Genomic DNA, 26,392 nt, shown 5'->3' on the forward strand with positions numbered 1-26,392 from the left:
CCAGCCTCCTGAGTGATTTATCAGGTTTGCATGGAGGAGGAGAGTCAGAGAGGGAGAAGAAGGGGGAGACAACTCCGGTAGCAGGCAGGCAGCAGTTACCAGCCGGCTGGGTGTGTTAACTCCACATCTGACCTCTATGGAACACAGCAGCTTCCACAGAGGGACACATCTGCTCCTTCAACCCCGCTCCGGCTGCTTCTCGCTGGGGCTGCCGGGCTCCAGGAACCGACCCGGATGGAGCAGGAGAACTGAGGATTGCACTGCTTCTTGGACTAGAAATGTCAGTCAGTGAACCGGCCGGTGGGCTCCTTCCCAAAGACTTCCACTTGGTGCCTATCCTCATCTGAACTCTGGTGGATCTGAGGTGAGTTCCAAACGTCACCTCTTTTCTCCCGTTTCTTCCAAATGTTTTTATCACTTTTGCTCTGCTGTTGCTTCATTCTCTCTCAAACTCCAGACAACAGATTTGATCAAAGCGTGACGTTCTGCCGTCCTCCGGTTGTCACGGTGCGGCTTTGATCCGGCAGACGGTGCATCTGTTTCTACGGCAAACAAGTAGTCGGGTTTTCCAGCCTCACACGGGCGCTTTAATCATGTTTCACTCGCCAGCATCGAATGAGAAATAAAATCTTTATTGGCTCCAGGCTGCTTTAAAGCATTGACACGGTGGATTTTTGTAATTCCAAATCAATAAAAACCTTATAAAAGTTGAATAAACCTGCATTCTGATCCCTGTGAACAGAAAAGGCAGATATTTCACACACTCTCGCATGACTTCTGGCAGCACTTTTTTCCTCAGCAGCCTCATGACTGCTGTGGGGGGTTTCAGCTCAACGCCATAATCTCGCCACTATTTGGAGAAGGAGTTTGATTTGATAAACTAACCCTAAAGTCAAGTGCACAGAACATTTTTGGACAAACAGTTGAAATATTTGAGCCTGTTCCAAGGCTTTATCTGGGTCTGCTGAATCACTGAGCCGTTCCCATGTGTGAGAGACATGAAGGGCGAAGCTGAAGAGTGCAGAGAAGTTGAATAATTCTGGATGTGCTGTGTTTATGTCAAAAACTGCAGCATAAATAAGGAAAATAGGAGTTATATACCCGCGTAAGGCAACACAAAGCTAAATCAACGTGCAGCACAGCAGCTGTGAGTCATGAAACTCTTTAAAGTACATTTATATCCAGAAGCACCCATTTAAGGCAACAAAATGACACCTGTCCTGCAAGAAATGGCAAACAAATAAAGAATAAGTCAGTATCTGATGAACAGATTTAAGCTTCTAGTAACCATCTATTTCTATGTTTCTCCTCAAGAGTCAGTCAAACAAATGTTGGACTTCATAATTAAAACCTGAAGTTTAAGAAGCTAATTGATGTTCAGCCACAACATCGTAATAACTAGTTGAGATATTGGCAGAGTTTCCCTCCAAAGGTCACACGTCTCCTGACTTTAAATCAAAACTCTTCCTCTGTACAGTCCAAACAGCTCGTATTCTCCAGTATCAGCGGCAGATGTTGACATGGGCGTTGTCTCCAGAACAATGAACACATGTTTGTTATTTGGGTTTGGCTGCTAATTTTGTTGTCATCGATATGTGAGTGGGAGCACATGTGTCTGTGTTCCTGCACTCTGGAAAATATAGGTGCTAACTGGAACCAAAAAGGGTTCTTCAAGGCTTGGATTAGTTCCTCAAAGAACCCTACAAAGCAATGAACCATTTCTGCAAACAGTTCTTTTGAAGAACCACTAGAGGCCCATAGAGGCACCATATATCAGATAGCTTTAGCAAAAACAGGTTCTTTAAGGAACCAATTTCAAGCAGGTTCTTTGTGGACCCACCTAGTTTAGTGAAGAACCTCAATCTGAGCACAAGAAGTTCTTTATGACAAGACAAAGTTTCCTAAAGAACAATCAAAAAATGTCTCTTTTGGGAACAATGAAAGGTGTTTCTGAAGAACTCTACTGAAAATAGGTTCTTTAAGGAACCATTTTCATCGTAGTTGTTCTATTTTAATAAGAATTAATAGTAATGCAAGAATTTGCAGCCTTTCTGGGTTCTTTCCATGAGAACAAATTTAATAACATGGTTCCCCTGTGTCATAGAAGTCCACAATAAAACCTTTCAAGCAAAAGGTTCTTCAAAGGCAGAACGTTTCTCATAAAATCATCAAAGACGGTTCCTTTAGGCACCATTTAAAGAGCATTTCAAAGCACTTTAGTAAAAATAGGTTCTTTAAGGAACCATTTTCATGATAGTTCCTCTGGTTTAATAATAGATCTTGGAGCTCAAATCTAATAATTTGCAGCATTTCTGATGCCTTCCAGAAAACACCTTTAATAAGATGGTTCCGCTGTGACATTCCTGCACAGAACCATTTATTTGTTCCACCATAAAAACTTTAAAGCCAGAGGTTCTTCAAAGAAAGAAAATAGTTCCGTTAGGCACCATAAATGGTATTTCAGGGAACTTTAGCAAAAGTAGGTTCTTTCAGTAACCATTTTCAAGATGGTTCTTCTATTTTGATCAGAGGAATTGATAATTGCTTAAACAAAATTTAAGAATTTGCTGCTTTTTCAGTAATATGATTCTTGTATAACACTGATGCAATAAATTATTTTTTGTTTCACAATAAGACCTTTTAGGGAAGAGGGTCTACAAAGTTTCCCAAAGAACCCTTAAAAATGGCTTCTCTAGGCACCACAAATAAACAAAAAATTTAGCAAAAAAAGGTTCTTTAAGGAACCATTTTTGAGACAGCTCTTCTATTTCAATAATACCAATCAATAATAGTTGAAGTCAAAGCTAATGCAGGATGTCTGGGCTCCTTCCATCACAGTACATTTAATAATATGGTTCTCCTATGGCACAGAACCAGTTTTTCTTCCACAATAGAACATTGTACGCCAGTGGTTCTTTAAAGAAAGTTTCCCAAAGAACCATCAAAAATGGTTCCTTCAGGCACCACAAATAGTGTTTCAAAGAGGATTGGCAAAAATAGGATTTTGAAGGAATCATTTGTGAGACAGAAGAACCTTTTTAGGTCTGCAAAGTAAAGCAGTGAACCATTTCTGCAAATGCATCTTTGAAGAACAGCCAGAGATGCTTACAGAGGCTCCATATGTGATGCACCAGACAACTTCAGCAAAAGTGGGTTCTTTATGGAACCAGTTTCGCGACAGTTCATTGTGATCCCGCAGAAAGAACCTTACTTTGAGCACAACAGGTTCTTTAACCCTCGTGTCGTCCTGTGGGTCAAACTGACCCGTTTAAAAGTTTGAAAATGTGGGAAAAAAAACATGTTCACGGTGAAGCTTCTGATGTCCACATTTTCAACATTTCTGGGAAATTTCTGAGCATTTTTTGGTGGAATAAAAAAAATGTTAAAACTGTTTCTTAAGAACATTCACACAAAAAATCAACCAACATCCAGTGAATTTCGCTGGATTTCACAAGAAGATATCAGAAGTTTTACTGATGTATATGTGATCACTTTAGATATTTTTAGGATTTTTTTGGAAGATTTTTACTCATTTTTTGAAAACGTTTACAAGAATTTTTTACCAAATTTGGGGGATTTTTAAAATAAGACTTTTAAGGGAAACTTTTATGGAATTATTGGAATTTTCTTCCTGAAGGTTTTGCAAATTTTCAGAAATTTGTGGAATTCTTTTGCAGAATTTTTGGATTTTTTTCAGACAAGGAAACAATATTTTTGATGCATGTGAATGAAGACAACAGGAGGGTTAATGGATCATTAGAACCGAAAATAATCATGAGTTGCAGTTCCAACTTCATGTCATCAAACCAAATAAACATGAAGAACTTTTAAAGAAGTAAAGAGTTCCTTCAGTTGCTGATGGTGCTTTGAAGAACCAGGGCGCCTCCTGAAGAACCGCTTCACATCATTATTTTCCTCAGAGTGTGCAGTGTGTGTGTGTGTGTGGTGTGTGTGAGTCCACAGCAGTTTGTTGTGTGTCCTGCGTTGCCTCCACATGGCCTTCGCCTCCTCTTTCTTGGTTTTCCTGCACTTTGTGTGTTCTCTGGTTCCCCTCAGATCAGCTGCAGACCGTTCTAGTGCCGGGGACAGCACGGTTTCCCTCGGCTCTCTCGGCGTCGACCACAGAGAATTTCAGTCTGAGACGAGGCAATTACAGACACACATCCAAAGCCATGGTAGCCGGGAACCGAATGAAGGAGCCTTTGATAGGCCCCGACTGATGCATATTTACTTTTTACGGCCAACCAAGTAGTAAACAGCTTGCCTTGTTGGCGCTGGAGCGAGCTTTAAATACAGGCCTGTTCGCACAAACAGACACATAAACACACACAGTCATGCGTGGAGGCGAACGCACACACACACGAGGACTTCTCAAGGAATCAGGTCCTCTGCTGCCAAATCAGAAAACATCCAAGAAGCTGCCAGCCGCTGATTTCATAATCAGGTTTGTTGTGCTTTGCCCGGCTGCCGTGTTTTTTTTATTTTCTAGTCGGCAGCAGCAGCAGCAGCAGCAGCAGCAGCAGCAGCAGCAGCAGCAGCAGCAGCAGCAGCAGCAGCAGCAGCAGCAGCAGCAGCAGCAGCAGCAGCAGCAGCAGCAGCAGCAGCAGCAGCAGCAGCAGCAGCAGCAGCAGCAGCAGCAGCAGCAGCAGCAGCAGCAGCAGCAGCAGCAGCAGCAGCAGCAGCAGCAGCCTCCAATCGAAGCCATGTGTGGTGGAAAAACAGGCCCGGGTTTGTGGAGAGTTTGCATGCTTGGAGTGGGAGGGAGCCCGTCGGTTACAGAGGTCACAATCCGAACACGCCAACTCCTCCTGGCCTTTAACACGCCATGCTGACGGATGCATCTCAACAACCAGTCAGGAATCTCCTCCTTTAGCTGGAAAAGTGACGCAGTTTATTCATTTAATACCTCAAACAGCTTTCCTGTAGCTGTCGCTCGGATTCAGGGGGCGCTGCAAATTAGGAAAGCAGTCTGATGGAATGATCTGGGCTCATTTAACCCTCCTGTTGTCTTCATTTACAGGCACCAAAAAATATAGTTTCCAAAATTCTGCAAAAAAATTCCACAAATTTCTGAAAATTTGCAAAACCTTCAGGAAGAAAATCCCAGCAATTCCTTAAAAGTTTTATTTAAAAAAATCCTCCAAATTTGGCTAGAAAATTCTAGTAAATATTTTCAAAAAATGAGTAAAAATCTTCCAAAAAATCCTAAAAATATCTAAAGTGATTCCATATATATCAGTAAAACTTCTAATATTTTCTTTAAGAACATTCACAAAAAGATCAACCAAAATCCAGAAAACAACAATAAGCCAGTTTTAATGCATGTAAATCAGCTAAAACATCATTACTCTCCACATATTTACTGTTATTTTTACTGTTTTAACCCTCCTGTTGTCCTCATTTACGAGCACCGAAAAATAGTGTTTCCTTGTTTGAAAAAAATCCAAAAATTCAGCAAAATAATTCCTCAAATTTCTGAAAATTTGTAAAACCTTCAGGAAGAAAATTCCAATAATTCCTTAAAAGTTTCCCTTAAAAGTTTTATGTTGAAAAAATCTCCCAAATTTGGTAGAAAATTCTTGTAACTATATTTCAAAAAATGTGTAAAAATCTTCCAAAAAATCCTAGAAACATCTAAAGTGATTCCATATTTATCAGTAAAACCTCTAATATTTTCTTTAAGAACATTCACAAAAAAATCAACCAAAATCCAGCGAATTTCTCTGGATTTTGGTTGATTTTTTGTGAATGTTTACGTCAAGAAACATTTTTAACATTTCTTTTTTTCCACAAAAAATGTTCAAAGATTTCCCAAAAATATTGAAAATGTGTACATCAGAAGTTTCATTGTGAATTTTATTTTATTTTCCTCAGGACGTCCTCGGATGAACCCGGCAGTCACACATGTTGTTTTGTCTGTTCAGAATCTCAGTCGTGTACGTCATGGAAATCGTAAAACTTCAATAAAAAGCAACTGCACTTCTCATTTAGGCTCCTAAACGTCTTCAACAACCCAGAAAGTGAAGTCCAGTTGCTTTTTATTGATGCTCCAAGAACTAAAATGCTGTTATGTTGTGCAAAGACTATTTTTCTACCTCACACTGTAAAATTTTTCTTTAAAAAAAAACCTGTAATATTGCATCAGCCTGGGCACTAAAAAGCACTGTAAAATAATGGGGAATCCCAATCTCATGAGAAAGACAGAAATTTTCCATAATTAAAATATAAGTTTTAGTCTTTACTGTACATAATGTGCATTTTTTGGATGTGCAGAAACCATCAAACTACCTACATATAATTGTAACTGTAAAAAATCTTGTATATTTTACTGATTTTTAATAATAATATGTATGTTCACCTTAAAAAATTTACCTCTGAAAAAATGTAAAAAACTGCTGAGTAACACTGTAAATAATACTGCAGATAAATGACCTTATCCATTATTTTGTCCACTTTTAACATTAAAGATTTATCAAATATACAAGATTTATATGTAAAGTTGTGTGTAAAGTCATATTACTCTTGATATAAAATTATGATATTATAATAAAAAGCTGCTATTATTCTTATTACAATCATAAATGTGTATTGCCTTAATGCTTTTTTTACGTTAAATATCTGTCAAATATACAATATGCTATTTAAAAAAAATATTAGTTCTGTGTTAAAAACTAATGGATAGTGTCATTTATCATAAATCTGGCAGATCTTTAATGTCAACAACTGTGAATACCGATTAAAATGAGCAAATTTACCTTTGATTCGGTATTTATGATGATATTTAGATTATTAAACACTTAATTTTAGATCAAATTAAGCGTAAAATCACTTTTACATGCAACTTTACTTAAGAACCTTTTATATTTGATAGATTTTTAATGCTAAAGAACTTTGTCCACTTGTAAAATGAATGAAGTTACCTTTAAAAAAAATATGTAAAACAACAGTTATTAGAAATTTTGAGTTGTAATTACACTAACAAACAATTTTAATTCCTATGAAGCATAAAATAATTTTTTACATTAGAATCTTGTATATTTGACAACTCTTTAAGAACTCCGTCTACCTGTAAAATAAATAAATTTGCCTGTTATTAAACATTTAAGATTATATTTAGATTAATAAACAGCTAATTTTAGATCATATCAAGTATAATATGAGTGTTTACATGTAACTTTACATCATATATTTTAAAGATGAGATTTTTTCTGTTATTTTACATTAAACGTGCAAATCACTGCATTTTTTGTACTTTTACTAATATTTTCATGTCTTTTGAAACTGTAGAAAACCTGTAAGATACAAAAGAAAACCTGTCTATTTACAGATTTATTTTTACAGATTTATTTCTTCTACTTTCACTTTACTTGCTGTTTGTTTCTCAGCTCTGCTCGGCTCTTTTCCCCTCTGCTCTGAATGTTATCGGCTGCTAATAGCTGGAATCGCTGCTATCAGATTCAGAGATAACCTCTGCCGGGCTTTAATGCAGCTCTGCCATTTCCCCTCATGCATTATAATCGATCATGTTCCTGTCAGAGCTCAGGGCCGGATCACTTTTTCATTTTTTCTCCCTGGGAGAGGTGAGTCACAGCCTCCTCCAGATAACGCTCACATGATTTACTGTCAAACACTTTTTGATGCAAAACTCCCAAATATGCTCATTCTGTTTCTTTTCTAGAAAAAAAAGGGCTGCAGATGATTGATTTCTCCTGAAATTACAGCTGTACCAAATCGCATTAACGCTATGCAAAGTGGATTATTGTTAATGGAACATGTGAAGGAGCTGCTGCCTCCATCGGTCACATGTGAGGCCGTTTTATCGCAGATCTAATGAGCTAAATAATGATGCCCAGACCAGCTCTGTAATGACTGTTGAAATGCTCAGGGGGTCTTCAGTTACCCACAGAGCTGCGATTTTATCTGTCAGCTGTGTCGTACATGGAAGGAAACGCTGGATGTAACGAGGGGATCTCCAGCGGAGGAGAAGCTGAGATAAATGTAAAAAAATACTGGAGTAATGGTGCACGTTTTTTGCACAAATACACTCGTGTTGCTGCTGTTTTTGGTGCAAAAATTCTAATATTTTTGCTCCACATTACTAAATAATTAGGTGACCTTTTTAGGAGCTTTAGCTGTTGTTTTTTGACCCAACAGATGCAGAATTTGAGGCATTTTTTCACTTTTGACCCGTTTTAAAGTTTCAAAATGTGGAAAAAATAAATCTTTATGTCCACATTTTCAACATCTTTTGAAAATTTCTGAACATTTTTTTGGTGGAAAAAAAGAAATGTTAATAAAAGGTTTCTTTCGAACATTCACCAAAAAAAAAAAAAAAAACAAATTCCAGCAAATTTCACTGAAATTTGGTTGATTTTTTGTGAATGCTCTTAAAGAAAATATTAGAAGTTTTACTGATATATGTGGAATCACTTTAGTTATTTTTAGGATATTTTTTGGAAGATTTTTGCTTATTTTTTGAAAATATTTACAAGAATTTTCTTGCCAAATTTGGGGGACTTAAAAAAAATAAAACATGAAGGAATTATTGGAATTTTGTTCCTGAAGGTTTTGCAAATTTTCAGAAATTTGTGAAATTTTTTTGCGGATTTTTGGGATTTTTTTCAGACAAGGAAACAATATTTTTTGGTGCCCATAAATGAGGACAACAGGAGGGTTAATTGCACTTAACATGTTAAAGTATCAGCCCTAAAAATAAAACTTTATCCAGGTCAAACAGTCCAAACTACCCCCTGTCCAGACTATAACCTGGTTCAGTCTGTTTTTATTCTTATAGGTATAATTTGGCCAATTTCATACTAAATATTAGCAGGTTTTTGATTTTATTTTACACTCTGGCGACACAGCTTCATCCTCTCTAGCACACATTTAAAATCCCTTAAATGTGAATGAATCAGACTTAAATAAATCATGACTTAAACTAAACATACGATTCGATGTTGTTGCAATTAGATTTCCCAACTTTTGAAATTTAGTGAATTTTCAACTCTGTCAATGAGCTGCTTAGATTTTCTTTGACATTATTCTGACATTTAGAGTTCAGACTCGACAGATCTTGGGTACAATTCCAAAACTGTGCAGATTCTAACTAAATTAAAGCACGATTTGCCACGACAAACTCTAATTACTTCACACAAGGCTTCATGTTTGCCTCAGTTTGATTACAGCGCTTTGATGTGGGTTTTCCACATCTAAAGGCTTCAGAAGAAAACCATCTGTTCTGTCAAAAGACCAGACATTCTGCTCAGCAACACATTTAATGTTTACCAGAACAGTCTTATATTCAATGTTCAGGTGTGTATGTGTACAGTCAGTGTAAAGCAGTCCTGTGTGTGTGTGTGTGTGTGTGTGTGTGTGTGTGTGTGTGTGTGTGTGTGTGCGTGTGCGTGCGTGCGTGCATGTGTGTATGTGTTCAATGTTACCAAGTGAGATGCAGCAGGTGTCCTCTGTGTGTCCATCCAAGTTCAAGTGTGTCACCTCCTAGCAGCAGTAGCAACAGGCTAATTAGCAACAGGCTAATTAGCATCACGGTCCTCCAGCAAAGTCCTCAGCTCTCCCGGTCCTCCTCAGTAAAAGTGGCGTCTTGGTGTTTATAACTAACCATCTCTGATATCAATACGTGCTTAAATGTCCACGTTTAAATCCACGCCTAGACTTTTTCAAGCTAGTAAAAACAATAACCGCGGCTCGCGATTAGCCTAGCTTCGCTTTACTTTGAACTTCAGTATAGTGAGACGCTAAACTGTAAGTTTCACAAGACAGAAATCTGCTAAATAACAGTTGTGTCAATACTTTAAAAGTACGCAGTTCTACAACTTTAATCACCTGGACATTAAGCTTTCCCTGCTCATCCTCTGCTGTTCTCTTCAACCGTGTGTGTACTCTCCTCTCCATCTTTCTCCAATGTAGCACACGTCGCGCCGTTTTTCTTCCTGTCCCCCCCCCAACTCACCAACAAAGTGAGTTCTGATTGGCCGAGAGTGCATCTTTACCAAAACCCGATCGGCTTACAATATATCACTCAAATACCTTGATAATATAATGGCTGCCTAAACAGAACATTATACATTAAAAGAATCATGGGCCAGGTCAGGTCAGGTTAGGTTACTTTATTTTTCACTAGTAGTTTTCACTACTTATACTCATACACACTGAAAAACACGTCTTTTAACTGTCTGCATTTTTGTAGGTTGTTACATCTAAAAGTTCAAAGTAGGTTATTGAAAAAATGAGAAAACAACAGAGTTGGTGTTTAGACTGTGACACCTGACGTGAATGTAGAATTGATTTCGCTGCAGTTTTTAACAGAAATTAAATGTGTTTTTTAGCCCTTAAAATGTCATGTGTCTGTCTGCTGTACTGATGAAGTTATGAGGCTCAGAAATGATGGAAAAAGTACAGAGACTTTAGACCCATTTCTTTGTCATTTAAGGGCCTGTAGCTAAAGAAATGTTCATAGTTTGACTGTAAAACTTGCCTGTTTTCCTTAAATATACTGAAGTTATTGTACTGGTGTCAGCACTCTGTTGTTGCACCAAAAAAAGTCTTCACATCTCAGAAGAATTTGTGCACAGTGACAGTTTTCCGTTCTTAAACCAAACCTCTGGACATCGCTGCTTCTCTCTCACGCTCTCGGTTCCTTAATTTCTCTCCTTCTCTTGTTTCTGCCCGCCGACACTTTGCCAGCGTTTTGTGAGAGAGCTGGGTGACAAATCACAGCCGAGTGTGAGATGCTGGGTGACGTCAGCGCTGCACGGCCGGGTTCAGGTGTGACTCTTACACCTGCGGTCACCAAGGCATAAATCACCGCATCTCCTGAGTAAACACCGAGCATAGAGTCACACGGTGAGGCAGCAAATAGCGTCGTAGTTACAAAATGGAAGCAGGGGCGTCAAAATCATCTTAGTTCAGGTTCCACATTCAGCCCACTTTGATCCCAAGTGGGTAAAATCCCAGCATGATAACTGATGAATAACCACAAATCCTAATGTTTCCTTTGTTTTTGTGTAAAAATGTTCACTTTTAAGGAATTATCTTTTTATGAAACATTATGAACAACTTGAAATTTCTCAAGAAAAATCTATTCAATTTCAGCAATATTCATCCTCAGTTTATCATTTCCACATGACAACTTCCAGATCACAGAGCGTCTACAAAGGAACACAACATTTAGGCACAGCTATCTATATAATATTTTACTTTATGATCAAAACTAAAAAAGTCCAAAAACAACAAAAACAAGACAAAAAATTACAAAAATGAGACAAAAAAAGGCAAAATCAAGAAACAGAATGACAAAAATTTTGACAAATGACATGAAACAAAACAAAAAAGGGACAAAAAATTAGACAAACAACACAAGTGAGACAAAAAAATCACACAAAACGACAAAAAACGATGCTCAGAACAAGAAACAAAGCAAAATACAAAATAAGAAAGTAAGACAAAAACATTAGGGAGACAAAAAGAAACACAAAATGACAGAAACATGAGACGAACGACAAAAGTCACACAAAAAAGATAAAAAACAAAAAAACAAGACAACATATTACAAAAATGAGACAAAAAATGACAAAAACAAGAAACAAAATGACAACAAATGAGACAAACGACACGAAACAAAAACAAAAGAGACAAAAAAATTAGACAAAAAGTTACAAAGTGACAAAAAAATGGACAAATGACATTAATGAGACAAAAATGACAAAAACAAGAAACAAAATGACAACAAATGAGACAACACGAAACAAAAACAAAAGAGGAAAAATTAGACAAAAAAGTTACAAAGTGACAAAAAAATGGACAAATGACATTAATGAGACAAAAAATGACAAAAACGAGAAACAAAATGACAACAAATGAGACAACACGAAACAAAAACAAAAGAGACAAAAAATTAGACAAAAAAGTTACAAAGGGACAAAAAAATGGACAAATGACATTAATGAGACAAAAAATGACAAAAACGAGAAACAAAATGACAACAAATGAGACAACACGAAACAAAAACAAAAGAGACAAAAATTAGACAAAAAAGTTACAAAGGGACAAAAAAATGGACAAATGACATTAGCAAGACAAAAAATGACAAATGCGAGAAACAAAACGACAAAAAAATTAACTAACAACAAAAGCAAGACAAAAAGGAAACACAAAAAGAGAAACAACATGACAAAAACATGAGACAAACGACTAAAGTCGGACAAAAAACGGAAACAACAGACAAAATATTACGAAAACGAGACACAAAATGACAAAAGAACAATGAGCAATCTAGTATTTTACTTTATGATCAAAACAACTTGTCATGGTCTAGAAATTATTTTAAATTTATAGTTTTACTAATTTACACACTAGAAAAAATACCCCTCTCAACACAAGAAAATAAACTTATTTCAAGGAACTTTTACCTTGAAATAAGCGAAAAAATCTGCCAATAGAACAAGAGAAAAATGGCTTGGTGAGATTTCTTGAAATAAGATGTGATATTTAGAATATTGAGATCTTAAAATTAGCTGGGAAATTTTTTTAAGCTATATTTTACCAGGATTGTCAAGCTTAGGTGTCTTAACCGTCCTGTTGTCCTCATTTACGGCACCAAAAATATTGTTCCCTTGTCTAAACAAAAATCCAAAAATTCAGCAAAAAATTCCCCAAATTTATAAAAATTTGCAAAATCTTCAGGAAGAAAATTCCTTAAGTTTCCTTTAAAATTTTTATTTTAAAAAAATCTCAAATTTGGGAAAATATCTAAAGTGATTACATATATATCAGTAAAAGTTATATTTGCTTTAAGAACATTCAGGAAAAAAAATCAACCAAAATCCAGCGAAATTCGCTGGAGTTTGGTTGATTTATTTTTCTGAATGCTCTTAAAGAAACCTTTTTTTTAAATTTCTTTTTTTCTGCCAAAAAATGTTCAAAAATTTCCCTAAAAAACTTGGAAGTTTTCCTTGTGAAAATATAGATATTTTTTCCACATTTTTAAACTTTAAAGCAGATTTATTTGACCCGCAGGACGACACGAGGGTTAAACTTATTTTGAGTTTTCTTGAAAATTCAACTCAAAACAAGATCATTTCAAGATTGTTTGACTTAACAAGATATTTAAGATGCATTGTCTTAAAACAAGTCCCTCTATCTGCTGAAATGTCACTTGTTAAGTGAATTTATCTTAAATCAAGTGGGATGAGACATTTTGACTAAAAATAAGACAAATAGACTTGGTAAGATTTGAAGTTTTTGCAGTGCACTCTGCAGTTAATGTCTTCTCTGTAATTTTTACACTTTGAGGACCGGATTGGACCCTCTGGAGGACCACTTTTGGCCCACGGGCCTCATGTTGGACCCTCTGGAGGACCACTTTTGGACCACGGGCCTCATGTTGGACACCCCTGATGTAAAGAGAAGCAGTAAAAGTGACATTACAGAGTCAGAAATTTGTGGATTGTTGTATCTTTGTGAATGTGACGGCTTTGTAGCAGCGTGTTTTCACTCTGAGTCTGACTCTCCGTCTGCGTTTCGCCCAACCAGCAGTTCCTCCTCCAGCTGAATGAGGTCAGTTTGTTCAGGCTGAGAGTGCAAACCTTGTGCTTTCTAAATGCGGTGCCTTGTTCGCACCTTCAGCCTTGTGTACAATAATAAGTTCCATCAGGCCGTAAATTATGTCGCACAAACTGGAGACATTACATTAAAAGTGCCATGAGAGTCGACTCTAGCTGCTTTGGAAACGTCTGAATGGTTCAGGACGGCAGATTGTTCCATAAAAAACAACAAAAATCCTTTGGTTTTCCGACACAGCTTTGGATTTAACCCTCATGTCGTCCTGCAGGTCAAAACTGACCCAGTTAAAAGTTTGAAAATGTGAAAAAAATTTTAAAAATTCACAGTGAAACTTCTGGTGTCCACATTTTTTGGGACATTTTTGAACATTTCTCGGTGAAAAAAATGAAATGTTAAAGATATTTCTTAACCCTCCTGTTGTCTTCATTTACGGGCACCAAAAAATTTTTTTTCCTTGTCTGAAAAAAATCCAAAACTTCTGTGAAGAAATTACCCAAATTTCTGAAAATTTGCAAAACTTTCAGGAAGAAAATTCCAATAACACCTTAAAAGTTTCCATTAAAAGTTTTATTTTAAAAAAATCCCCCAAATTTGGCAAGAAAATTCTTGTAAATATTTTCAAAAAATGAGTAAAAATCTTCTCGAAAAAATCCTAAAAATATCTGAAGTGATTCCATATTTATCAGTAAAACTTCTAATATTTTCTTTAAGAGCATTCATATAAAAATCAACCAAAATCCAGTGAAATTCACTGGATTTTGGTTGATTTTTATATGAATGTTTATTAACCGAATTTTTCAGGACAGCAGATTGTTCGACAACAACAAACATCCTTTGGTTTTTCACCACAGTTTTGGATTTAATAGCTATTTTTGCCTTTTTACTTTCACCATCGCCACATGCCGTCCTGTAATTCACCCCGCTCACCAAAGAAACGCGCCACATCTCCACAGCATTCATTTAAAGCTGACAGTAACGTCACACCCAGCAAACAAACACTGACTCACAGCAGTGTTACAGGGCAGGACCACTCCCTTCATTCACTCGCAGCTTCTCCCCCTTTTTTTCTTTCACACAACACGCTGCAACCCATGCATGCAAATGAACGGCACAGACTCACACTCAGGCAATCCCTCATTCCACTTTACTGTTCAGTGAAGCACAACTTTGCATTCACGTCTCACAACCCAGACAAACATATTTATTCATGATTCCTGTGTGGGGAGTGGTGGACTGTTAACGCTGCCTGACAGGACGGATGTTTTCCTCTGTCTGGATGGATTCTGCATGCCTTCGTTAGGTTGTACGCCATGTACAGAGGCTCCCCTTCATAGGAATACAATGCTGCTGGGTTCTGTGTTTTTATGTCCATGTTGCCCCTCGTGTCGTCCTGGGGGTCAAATTAGGTCATTTCACAGTTTAAAAATGTGATTTAAAAAAAATTATTTTCACAGGGAAACTTCTGATGTCCACATTTTCAACATTTTGGGAATTTTTTGATTTTTTTTGGTGTAAAAAAAGGTTTCTTAACCCTCCTGTTGTCTTCATTTACGTGCATCAAAAATATTGTTTCCTTGTCTGAAAAAAATCCAAAAATTCTGCAAAAATTCCACAAATTTCTGAAAATTTGCAAAACCTTCTGGGAGAAAATTCGACTAATTCCTTAACAGTTCCCTTAATTTTTTGCCAAATTTGGGGGATTGTTAAACAAAAATTTATAAAACTTTTAAGGAACTATTACGATTTTCTTTAAAATCCTAAATGTTTTGCAAATTTTCAGAAATTTGTGGAATTTTTTTGCTGGATTTTTGGATTTTTTTCACACAAGTAAACAATTTTTTTGGTCGCCATAAATGAAGACACTAGGAGGGTTAATCTCGCTTCTGGTTCCACAGAATAGTCCGGCTGCACCTCAGTACCGTTCTGATAAAAGGAGGGAAAACTCTGTGGTTTGTTTGAATTTCTTTAAACCAATCGCAGTCTTCCTGGGCGGAGCTAAGCGAAGGATGTGGCTTCGGTTTTCCTTTAAATTAGTGACGTGGAATTATTCAGATAGAACGTTTCCAAGCAGGCAGACGAACACTGTCACTAAACCAGATTAATGAGGACTGCTTCACTGCATGATCCAAACTATCTGAAAAAAACTGGAAACTTCCAGTGCGGTGAGCTGTTTATGGACGATGGTGCTGTTTCTCGTAGTGAAGTGGATTTGGAGGCAGGCTGGTACTCGCATCTTTCTCCTGGTGAGTCAGACCTTGTCCATATAAATTTGTGATATTTGTTGCAGGAGAAAACAAAGCGCTGATACGTTTTGCCTCTAGGCACAAAGACTACTTGATTAAGTGTAGGAAGCGCTTAAAGAAGCCGAAAATAATAAAGACACTGTTACCGAGGTTTAAAAGAAACACCGACTTGTGGTTCTACAAGTCACCTCACATCCTCTCCTGCTCCTGTTATAATTACTAAGTCCACTAGAGGGCGCTGTCATGTTTTGGAATGCTAATAATTAAAAATTTAACCCTTTAAAAATACACTATCGTTCACAAGTTTGTCAAATGTCCTTATTTTTGAAAGAAAAGCAGTTTCCATATTACCATAAAGACACCACTTGTCTCCACTCCACTGTCTGCTCTGCTACATGTGCTGCAGACGGTGCTGTAACAAAATGTGTGATTTCTAAATTACCCCAAACATCGTGTTCTGCATTATGTTCTGTAAAGGTTTTCATATTATTTAGTCTGGAGCTCAGCATCATTCTGCTGGAGGAGGAAACAACACGGGCATGTTTGAAGTTCTTCAAACCAAACCTGAAATTGTTAGTGTGACATGTTGTTCTCAGAGGTAAGAGAAGGGGACTTTTGCAAACAGTGACTCATAGATTGGGGAAGAAGAACAGAAAGTGTCGTAAAATGTTTGGCCAGTGGCATGATCATACCCACAGTCTACATCCAGTAAGTCAGACTAGTGCACAGTGGACAACATCCAGAACATAACAATACCAATATAAGAACGACAATCCAGTATCTGATTATAATAGTGGTTCACTGATGTTTTTCAGTCAGCAGATACTCCTACTCCATCCTTCAGAGACTACAGGTAGTATAGTCCAATAACATCCGCAACTTCCACTAAAAGCTGCAACCTGACATTCACACACCTTTATATCTGTTTTGAAGGTCCCTATGGTAAAAGTCTTTGGATATTTTACAGCACAGAGCAGCTAAATTAGTCGTTCTTTGACTTTGTTTGCAGCTTCTATGGAAATTTACTGCGCGAATGTTGTCTTTAACTCGTGTTAGACGACATTGCAGTGACAAAATCAGGATTTCAGCTGCAGATGTGAGCTCACGAGTCGCATTTCAGTCACTGTTTCATCCTCCTTTCATTGTCTGACTGCAGAAACAGAAAACATACAAATGAAAGCAGCTTTATTGTGAATTTAGCTGTATTAAAATAAAGTTTATGTGAGCACAGAGAGCAGGAGAGAAGTTTACAGATGTAAGCAGACTCCTTTTGTTGACCTTGTTATCATGCCTTCATGGTGTTTTTTATGTTAGAAAACACACTGTGAGTGAAATAAGCTGCCAGGATCATTTCTAAGCCTTGAAACTTCAGTGTACCGATGACCGTGAGTGGTTTTACAGTGATTGAGCAGATTTATAGGTGAGCCGGTGTGCTTGAGCTGCAGCAAGCGGTGGAAAAAGTGGCAGGAATCTTATAGATCTGCAAATTCTAGAGGAAGCAAGACATTGTATGCCGTTAAATAATTATTTTTATGGGAAAAAAGCTTCTAAATGTCATTTTGATGCATTGAAATGAGTTTTTAGGGGTTTCTGAGCAACAAAAGATGTGAGAAAATGTGTTAATCTGTCAGCTTTCTGTCTTAGTTCCCCTTGTTTCCAGACTTTATGTTAAGCTAAGGTACGCACTGGTGGCTTCAGTCTGAAATCTAACAGACAGACAATAATGATATCACACCTAAGATCTGAATCTCTGAAACAGACTGAACAAGTAAAAATGACAGCTTTAATGTGTAATTCCCAGAAATCCTGATCTGGATTTAACATCTTCGGACTGAGGAAACTCCAGGTCACTTTGGTGAGAGCAGACAAATTTCTGAAAAGCGATCAAGGAGAAGCTGTTGAGACTCGGACCTCCTCCTCCTCCTCCTCCTCCTCCTCCTCGTCCTCCGCTCAACAATCCTGTCATTATTCCCTCTCCACCAGGGTGGGCACGGAATTTTCCCTGCAAAACGGCACAAACAACAACAACAAAAGATAATAACACGGCGTGACGTTGTAATCCTGTGAGAAGGAAGCTGTCAGAGGAGCCGGTGAACCCACCCAGCAACATGTCGGGAAACAGATCAGGCTGTTCCCTCTGACCTGAAATCCCCTCCGGTAATCGGAGACAAAGCAGAACCGAGTCCGCAGATTGCTTATTATTTGCTAAAAAGAACACAGATCCCCGTCTGGTTCCTGTTCTCCTCGGCTGACGTCTTACGGACAGCGTGCCGAGCTTTTTCCATTTCAAACAAGTTGTGGGTTTAGTTTTGTCAGTTTGTGCCCTCTGAGCGGCTTTAAACAAACCGAGCAGGTAGCTGGCGCTGCATGTTCCTACATCTGCTGCTTCCTGCTGATCTGTGCAGTCTGCAGAGTCATTCCTCACCTTCCCTCAAATGCAGTTTCTTTTTTCTCCAACAGGGATATCATCTTTCTTTCTTCCTGTCTTTCCGGGGTTCCAGAAATGGTTTGAAGTGCATCTTAACTCCACTAACCCTCTCATCAGATCAGTCCTAATGTGAAGGTTTCAGTTTCTAATAGAAGTGTGTTTTTCCTTCTTTTTTTTTTCTTTCAGATGCTCCACAGCCGCCCTGGATGAAGTCATCTGCAGCCCTGGAGGACGGAGGCTGTGGTGGGGAGGGTTCCTGGCACCGTGATTTGATGCACAAAGAGAAACAAAAATCACATTGCCAGGGATTTCCACTCCTTCACAGCTCAACAGGTGACTCAAAGGCACCTTTTAGTTTGTTCCTGATGCCGTGGAGGCGACGTCGGCGAGCTCAGATGGTTGAGCTCTCTATGTGGATTCTCACATGCAAGACTGAAAAAAAAAGCATAAAAGGGTCATTCCAGAATTTGAGGACATTTGGGCTTCAAAATTGTCGAAAAATTTACCTTTTGCAATCGCTTTACTAGTTTTCTGCTCCACATTGATCAATGATAGGTATTGATTGGCTCAGCTTCCACGTCAGTGGTAGCATTTTTATTCCATGTTTATGTGTTGTTTGCTAACCCTACTCTAATCACAGTAACAGGGTTGCTAATCCATGCTAATGTTAGCTTTTTCTCAGCAGTAGAAGCTAAATACTGATGACAAAAAGAAGACATAAAATGACAGAAACAGGACACAGAACGACAAAAACGAGACAGAAAATGGCTAAAACAAGACAGAAAACAACAAAAACAAGAGAGAAAATGACAGAAACGAGACACAAAATGACATAACCGAGATAGAAAATACTAAAACAAGAAAGGAAACGACAGAAACTATAAACAAAATGACAGAAAACATAAGAAACAAGATAGAAAATGACAAAAATGAGACACAATGACAGAAACGACAGAAAATGACAAAAAAGAGAAAGAAAATTACAAAAACAAGACAGAAAATGACAAAAACAAGACACAAAGTAAGATAAAAAAGACAAAAACATAAAACAGACAGAAAATGACAAAAACAATACAGAAAACAACAGAAATGAGACACAAAATGACAGAAATAAGAGAGAAAACAGCAAAGATAAGACAGAAAATTACAGAAATGAGACAGAAAACGCCAAAAACGAGACATGAAACAACAAAACAAGACAAAAAATGAGAAAAAGAAGACAGCAAATGACAGAAATGAGACACAAAATGACAGAAAACGGCATAAAACCACAAAAGAGACACAATGACGGAAACAAGACACAAAATGAGAAAAAACATCATTCACAGGTTCTGCTAACATGTTGTGGGACACATGTTCCATCATAATAATTATTATTTAAAATATTATGTTTATTAAAAAATGTTCCCACAATTACCAGAGACATGAATGAAAAAATAAAACTAACAAAAAGAGATTTACATTTCATTTGAACTGTTTTATTAGAGATCCAGTTTGGTCATAAGGAGGCAGACAAGAACAAAATGATATTTTAGGAGAAACTCCACACTTATTTGATATTTTCAAACCTTTTCAGACATTCTTTTCTCCTAATTATTTTTAGATTTGATCTCAGGAAGACTATATTTACACAACGACTGCATGTTTTAGTATTTTGTGCGTGGATTATTTGAAATTTGATGTAAAATGTCCTCCAGTTCTGCAGCCTATTGGCATCTCTTCTTTCAAAGAAGCCGGGAAGTTGATGTAAATAAGAGCAGCTTTACACAACGGTTTTTCAGAGGCAGCTCTTGGATTCCAGATTCATAAACAAGGAAATTATTTAGACGTGTGGCGATGAACCTCCAGCTGCACCAGAGCAGACTTTAGGTGTGCGTGAGTCCCGGCTCCCTCCAAAGCCAGCCACCCACTTGCTAAAGGCACAGAGCTTAGCTAATTGGTGAGCATTGATCCCTGCTATGTGTTGTTCACAGTGGCTAAGTTCAGTGCCTGAGGTGAAATAGTTGATTCAACGACGGGGATTTGTTCCGGTGAATGGAAAGAACTTGATGATCTCAGATATGAAGAAGGAAAAGAAGGAGGGGGGAGAGATTAGGTGGAAGGAGAGGCGAGGATCACGGCTCAGGATTCGTGTTTCCGTCCGAATGAACGCAGATCTCAACAGACGCCAGACAAACCCGAAACCACATCTGTCCACATCTGTCCCGCCTCGCCTTCTGTCTCCGGCAAGATTCGTCGTGCACGTTAGGGAAAAAGTCTGCGGAGAGACGGTGCGACTCGGGTTTAACATGGGCTTAAAAATGCCATGGATTGTGTTGGGCTTTCAGGAATGCGGTGCTAAATGTCAGAGCCGTCTGGGCGTGTCGCTTCACGTCCACCTGAGTTAGCTCAGATCTGCTGCACATGACAGTCGAACCCGCACACGATTAATCGACCGGCGAGCCCTCCCACATACAGGGATTACTGCGCTACTGGCCATGGAACATCTATCAAACATCAGATAAAGAAATGTGCAGGAAGTGGCACAAATTTATCTCCTTTTTGTATAAACGAAACCAAGAGTCTTTGTCTACAGACAGGTGACAAATTAAAGGCAAAATCAACATAAACTCTCTCAGGAGGATGTTGCTGCCACACCTCCTTCAGTGCCTCTTGGATTTATGCATCTCTCTGTTAACTTACTGCTTATTTTGCAGAATAATCATCTAATCTGAACATTCAGTCTCATATAGGTTAGTGTGACAAACTGTAGGTCATTAAATTGAAATCCAAAGTGTCCATACACTACCTATTTTCCACTGGATTTGGGTCACTGTTGACTCATGTTGTGCATCAAACAGTTTAAAGATTAATCTCTCATTTGGGGTTTTGATGATGGAGTGCTGTCCAAAACAAGGTCCAAAACCTCCTACAGGTGTTCATTTAGATTTAAATCTGGTGATTACAAGATTCAAATAACTTTTAATGGATCTATTCGTGACCGTTCAACTCCTAGGGATGTAGTCATTGTCACTACTTGAATCAGGATAGAAATGCTCCATGAAAAGACAAAGCTGATCGCTTTTTAGTTTGCAATGATCTTTTCTTCTAAAGGACTCAAACCAGACCAGGAAAATGCACCTAGACCCCCTTTTACTGCACTGTAGAAAGTCAATAATTCAGGTTTTACTTTAATTTGTCACTTATCTGTACATATGTAATACATGTAATCACGAATCCTTTAGAGGTTTCAGGTTTTATATCAAGAAAACATCGAGAAAAAAAAGAGCCAGAGAGAGTGTTTCATTTAACATGTGGAACTGTGTTTGATGTGTGAAACTCATTCATTCATAAACTGTTTAGCCAGAAAACATGACAAGTTAGAACTGATAAACCTTCTTTTCACTGCTAATGTGGGATATCAGTGACTCATTACCCATTACTGAGAACTCTGAGTCATCAAATCGGCTTAGTGCGTAATTCATTCAAGCCAAATTTTCTGATTATTTGTTAGTTTAGCATTGCTCTGCTGGGTTTAGGTTTAAGTACTCAGATTCCTGGGCTGTGCCCTCCCGTGCCTACTGAACTGGTATCAGTGTTTTACCTGAAAACTGGCTCAGTTCAGCAGGAACAGGAGTGGAGCCTCCGATGCCACAAAAACACAGCCGGGTTCAGGTTTCTGGTGATCACATGGGAGGCTCACATGGAAACCGAAGCCTTGCAACCTGTTGGACAACAGAAGTCGGCTCCAGTTAGAGGACTGTCCTTGCTTTATCTGCCGGAACATGAATGTTTCGTAAGCAGATTTTCCATTTTTCTGTCCTGAGCTGGCGAATACCGTTACAAACTAATGCAGCCGATCCTGTGAAAAAGGGCGTCCCTCAAGGTTCTGTGCTGGGCCCACTACTATTCACTATTTAAATAAATAATCTTGGACAGAATATTCCAAACTCAGGTTTTCATTTCTACGCTGATAACACTGTCCTGTACTGAGCAGAACCCAAACCTGCTGAGGCCTTTCAGGATTTACAACTTACATTTTAACCCTCCTGTTGTCTTCATTTATGGGCACCAAAAATATTGTTTCCTTGTCTGAAAAATAATCCAAGCATTCAGCAAAAAAAATCCCCAAATTTCTGACAATTTGCAAAACCTTCAGGAAGAAAATTCCATTAATTCCTTAAAAGTTATATATATATATATATATATATATATATACACTGACAGTCATTAAAAATTTTGAGACCATATTTTTCAACATAATTTTCATTTTGAAGCCCAAAACTGGATTTTCTTCATATGAATCATTTGTTTAGCATTTTGGCATACAGAAACAAAAATCTAAAGTTTCAAGAATGATTTCAAAATAAAGAATTTCACAAAAGAAAACGGCACCTGCCAAACACAAAGTCACAGCAGTCAATACCGAGTATGGCCTCCATCTGCTTGGATGCAGGCAGCAATCCGTCGGCGCATGCTTTGGACCAGGCTTCTGATTGTGGGTTGGGAACAGCCCATACGCCTGGATACATCACTGTAGCTCAAAGCGGCCTCCACCATACCCAGTGCCCGGAGACGTTGTTCATGTGATAGACGCGGCATGATGCTGTTCACTGGACTAACAATGGTGGCCTTTTTTGGGCCTTTATATAGGCCTTCAAACCCATTCTCACATTGTACTCACTGAGTATTGCTTGGTGTGTATTTGGTTCACTTTTGCAAAGTGACCAACCCATGTGCAATGAATCATGACAAAATGACAACTCATCATTATCTCAACTACCAGGGCACTAGATCATCTGTAAATCCACCATGAATCATTACAACCCCCCTACAAGTAGAATTCTGCCTACATTTCTACCTCAAAGGTTCTATTGACTGTCAGTATACTGTATATATATCCCCCAAATTTGGCAAGAAAATTCTTGTAAATATTTTTAAAAAATGAGTAAAAGTCTACCAAAAAAGCCTCAAAATATCTAAAATGATTCCATATATATCAGTAAAACTTTCTAATATTTTCTTTAAGAACATTCACAAAAAATCTACCAAAATCCAGTGAATTTCGCTGGTTTTGGTTGATTTTTTTATGAATGTTCTTAAGAAACATTTTTTTTCTAACAAAAAATATTCAAAAATTTCCCAAAAATGTTAAAAATGGGGACATCAGAAGTTCCACTGTGAAAATGTATTTTTTTAATCACATTTTCAAACTTGAAAAATTTGACCTACAGGTGGGTTAACAAGGAAACATGGACGTCACATCTCAGATCTATGGATTCTCTGCAGTTTGTCGTCCCCAAAGTACAATCTCAACTGGACAAGAAAGCATGTAGGTTTTTGGCATTTAATGCTTGGAATAAATTACAATCTGAACTTAAACTTGTGTTACGTGTGAGCAAGTTTTAATGTTAATTTTATCTGTTGTTCACTGTTTTTAATGTGACTATGCTCCCTGTAAAGGAGATCTCTGATCTCAGTGGGACTAACCTGGTTAAATAAATGCTAAATAAATAAAATTAAAATCCTGTTTATTCCTCTCGACGAGGCTGCAAACACCTGTCTCTCCCCTAAACTCACCTGCCTCCTCTCAGGCGTCTTTCTGTGACATTAAAGGCCAGACTGGAGTTCACTGTGAGGTAATCCTGGTGAAATGTCTGCTATGTCTGTGTAATTGATGTCACCCAGCAGCCCCCATTATCACTGATTGGGAATGTGTGCAATGCTGCTTCCTCCCTGCATTCCAGATAAACTCACAGCCACCGAAGGGGAATATAAAATAACAGAAAAAAAATCTTTTCATTTTTTTTTACTGTTGGTAACAAAAAGAATCAATTTGGAAGAAAATACACCATTTAAGAATTCATTTATTGTGTCATTTTTATTTTTTCAATAAAACAGTCCCCAACAAATAAACTATATAACTTCACATAATGCCACTGCTTGTCACTGTTCATTGACAGAAAACTGCAGTTTTTCTGTTATTTTCCAGATGTATTTTGAAAAAACTTGATTGTTTCTAGCTCTAAAAAAGGTTTGCTTTGCAGAGATTCATGACCTCATAAGACAGAAACCTTCATGGTGGGAAATGAAATTCAACACAACTGAACACTAAAAAAAAACAACAGCTGCTCTGTTTGTTTTCAGTTTCACAGCAGATGAACTTTGCTGAAGTCAAACGGTCAGAAGTTCAGCTTTCTATCTGAGCCGCACTTGTTGCATCCGGCTGCAGCTCCACGGTTTCATGCATCAAAATCAAAAACAATAAAGCCACAGTTCTCATGAAAACAGAATCACACCCCCGCCCAGCCGGAGTCTGTCCAGACCAAAGCCTGCAGCCTCCTTTTAGTCTCCATAGCGATGTCAGCATCCCTTTCATCTTCGGGCCTCAAAGGCTGACCAGATTTCATGATGTGGCCGCTTTATTGAGCCTGATCTGCTTTTCTTGCCCCCGTCGCCGTTCAATCAGCGTTGTGCGGTTCTGGCCTGTGGCTGCAAGCTCGGCTGCGTAATTTGGTTTAGAGCTGAACGGGAACATCTGTTCTACAAAGCTGCACCTCCTTCCGGTCCTCGGGCTTCACGGAAACAAACGAGGCCGGCGGTGGGGCGTCGCAGGACCTCCAGATCTACAGGCAACCACCTCCAGTCCCAACCAGCAGCAATCTGAGAGGAGAAGAAATGAGTGGAGTCACGCAGGATTTATTGTTCCACTGCTTTATTGATTTCATATGTTCAGGAGGAGGCTTAAAGTTTCAGGAACACCATCATTATGTGAGTAGATTTATGTGCAGACATTTATCAAACAATAAACACGGAACGAAGGAACGCTGCAAAAACTGTACATTCAGTCCTATTTGAAGAAAAAATACGATGATGGACAACAGAGGACTCAGAAATAGAAAGGTGCTAACTTGAAGTCAAAAAAGATTCTTCGCAGTGATGGTTTCACAGAAATGGATGCAGGTCTGACTTGTACCATGACCAAGACTCTAACATTCATTCAGACATGAAGCCGATACGCTCAGATGCTCTCAGATTCTAGATCCTGTCAAGAAAACCCGTGTTTCTTTGGAAATTTTTAGAAACCGAAGCCGAATGATCGCCCTGAGAACATCTTTGACAACACAATCGGGTAAGTGGTGCCAGAATGCAAGAAGAAAAAATGAGAGGATTAAGAAAAGACAGAAACAAACGCTCACACACATCATCAAGGCTGACAGAGTAAATGGCCGCCGTCCAGCCTCAAGATGAAACCTGCGTCGTCTTAATGAAACAGGAATGAAAAAGCACTTGATGTGTGCTCGTGGCAGTTTCTCCGTCCCGTTGGAGCTTGTTATTTATTTATTAAAGGACAGAACTAAATGGATAATAATTGAATTTGTGCTGACGGTGTGTCTGCCTCGATCACGCTACATCTCATAACCTCTACCGTCCTCCTGTGCTTCTACCTGGAATCTGATAAATGGAAAACCGCTGCTTCCAGAGCTGCTATGGATTTTAAGAACACGTGAACATACTGGCATCAAGAGAAGGCAAATATGAAGCTATTAGTATGTTTAAACACTCTTTTGTTACGATGCAGAGAAAAATGCAGATAACAAGACTGCTGGTTTGAAAAGCATGTTTTCTTTTGCAAAAATCTCCAAAATCCTACCATTTGTCCCAGAAAGACACTATAAAAGCAAAAAAAAAGTTGAATTTTCACCTTTTAGATGAGCTAATCATGTGTGAGGTGGAGTTTTGTTGGGAAAATTATCTAACTCTGAGCTTAAAATCTTCAAATTTCTTCAAAATTTGTTAATTCTACATGTCTCAATTTAAAAAATCACCTAAAATAAAAACTTTGCTCTGACCAGAATCTGTAAAAAACAAAATATTCTACGCTTCTGCCACAACTGTGGAGCTATTAGTGATTTTACTGTCATCAACAGTGACAGGACAAAAAATCAGGGAATTTTTTTCTCAACCGTGTTGAACTGCAGGCAGTGTTTCCACAGAGCATACAGATGACAAGTACGGAAACTAAATAAATGTGGAAATAATGGCATGTTCATTTGTTTCTTCCGACTGTTGGTAACAGATATGGACACCTGGAAAAATGTTGGACATATAGATTCCAGGTTTTTGCAGTTTTTGTAGAATAAATAACTTCAGAAATTCA

The 26,392-nt window shown here is 38.1% G+C and overlaps 1 long non-coding RNA gene across 1 annotated transcript; it reads left to right on the forward strand.

Annotated features, from left to right (window-relative positions):
* Nucleotides 1-26,392, forward strand: LOC127533585 (uncharacterized). Its single transcript, XR_007941345.1, has 2 exons — nt 1-364; nt 18,439-26,392. It is a non-coding gene; the product is annotated as an uncharacterized LOC127533585 (long non-coding RNA).

Source organism: Acanthochromis polyacanthus, chromosome 4, assembly GCF_021347895.1.
Source record: "Acanthochromis polyacanthus isolate Apoly-LR-REF ecotype Palm Island chromosome 4, KAUST_Apoly_ChrSc, whole genome shotgun sequence".
NCBI classification, from domain to species: domain Eukaryota; kingdom Metazoa; phylum Chordata; class Actinopteri; family Pomacentridae; genus Acanthochromis; species Acanthochromis polyacanthus.